The sequence below is a fragment of the Pundamilia nyererei genome, unplaced genomic scaffold, assembly GCF_000239375.1.
Source record: "Pundamilia nyererei isolate P.nyererei 1_Seehausen unplaced genomic scaffold, PunNye1.0 scaffold00210, whole genome shotgun sequence".
NCBI lineage: Eukaryota > Metazoa > Chordata > Actinopteri > Cichliformes > Cichlidae > Pundamilia > Pundamilia nyererei.
Window position 1 is genome coordinate 124596 of NW_005187611.1, and position 2028 is coordinate 126623.

Here is a 2028-nt window from a genome sequence, read left to right on the forward strand (position 1 = left end):
ACACACAGACATAAGACCTATAAATAAACTACGCAGGCAGACGCAGAGTGCCGATCTCAGAAGTTGCTGCCCACGCGTGTAAAAACGACTGCAGTCTTTGTGTTTTCTAACTCAGGTGTCTTAGCTGAAGAATTACAGGGTGATCTAAAGAAATCCCCTGTCATTTAGTTTTCTTTTAATTAATCATTAAGTTTTGCATGGTTGATGAAACATTTTAATGGTAAACTGTTTTAATATATTTCTTATATAGTTTTAAATATATTGTTATTATATTCTGTTTCTTATGTATATTGTTATTTTCTGTGGTTCGCGTGCTCGTTTTTCTGCCTAGAAATGGTTAACTTGATGTTGAATATCCAATGAAATATCCACCCCTGTACTTGGCTTTTCATTCCACTGAAATATACCTTAGAAATTAGTCTTAAAAACAAGGATTAAAATAGATTTAGAAAACATATTTAAAGAAACTAAATGTTAATGTCATTTGCTCTGTTTGTCAAACCGGTTTCTGCTTGGAGCTGATGCAGCAACAATGTTACTTTTTTTTAAATGTGAATGATAATGAGAGAAATAGCACTGCATAGATGTTGACACACTGAAGTCTCTAAACATTAAGCAACACATCCTCATTTCACATGCGAAGCTCTGCTGTAAAACACACATTACCTCCCATTGCTCTCATGCAGACACACAAAAATGACAAAGATGATATTTTCTTTGTTCACAGCTTCAATCATTTCAACATCAAACAACACTTCGCAACTTTTTCAACATCAGTATTTCTGTTTTCAGTCTCCACAACAACAATAACAGAATTTGAACTTCCATGACTCAACCATGACAGAGAGTCATTCATCGGGCTCAGGTAGGTTGGTGTGATGTGAGCGTGGATCCATCCACATGTTTATCAAAGCAACTTGTCCCTGTCCTCCTTCAAAGTAAAGTAAGAAATTGGAAATTCAGCTGAACTAATTTGAACAAGTTACGACTTTTCACATAAAGTGAATTAATTGTACACAAAAATATTTCAACAACATATTACAGGGTACATATTAACTATTGATTGTTCATCATTTCTACAGCACTGCACGGCGGAAACTTTGGTCAAGTCAATAGAGGAATTCTCACTTATAGAATAATGGAAGGAGAAAACAGAGTTAAATGCAAATTTTCTTACTCTGGAACCAAGAAGTTCTTCTGTAAGGGAAAATGTGAAAAAAGAAATATCCTAATTGCAACAACAGAGAACACAGCTAAAAATGGCAGATACAGCATTCAGTATGTAAAAAAATGTATTCTGTCATCTGATATTCTGTATGTGAGGATCGCACAACTGAAAAAGTCTGACACGGGACCATACATGGGTCATTTGAGACAGACTGCAGGCTATAATATCTGTACACAATAACCTCACTAATATTTGGTAGGATTGAGGTCAGGGTCATTTGAGAAGCGTAATGTTAGCTTGCTTGTGTTGGGGATCACGGTCCTGAAGCTTCACCCCAGTTTAATTTAAGTTTAAACTGCAGAGCTGTTGATTTGGGGTGAAGCTGAAATATTTGGATGTAGTCATTTGTCTTCATTATTCGATCCACTTTGTGCGATGTACAGCACCACAGCAAAACAGCCCCAGACCATGATGCTACTTGGCAAAGTGCTGACACATCCAAATAACTTTTACTTACATACAGTTATTTGAACTGATAATCGTGGAATCTGCAGTTGTTTAGAAATGGTTCCAAGAGATCTTCCCAGTCCGTCTAAATATACATTTCTCCTTCTTGGATGGTAAAAAATTAAAGTCAGTGTAAGTATATATTTGAGCCTGTATGTATACTTTTGATGTTGTGTAGAAAATCCAGAATAAATTCAAACTTGTTTACCCGGTTCTATTTTCTTTCTTTCCTGTATGAAGGCAGTAATTTCTTTTCTCAGATTTAACTGGATATTCTGTTCATGTCCAATGATTCCAAATAACTGCCCAAACTGCCCGTCTAAGTACCCAGATATGTTTCAGTATGGCTGCCG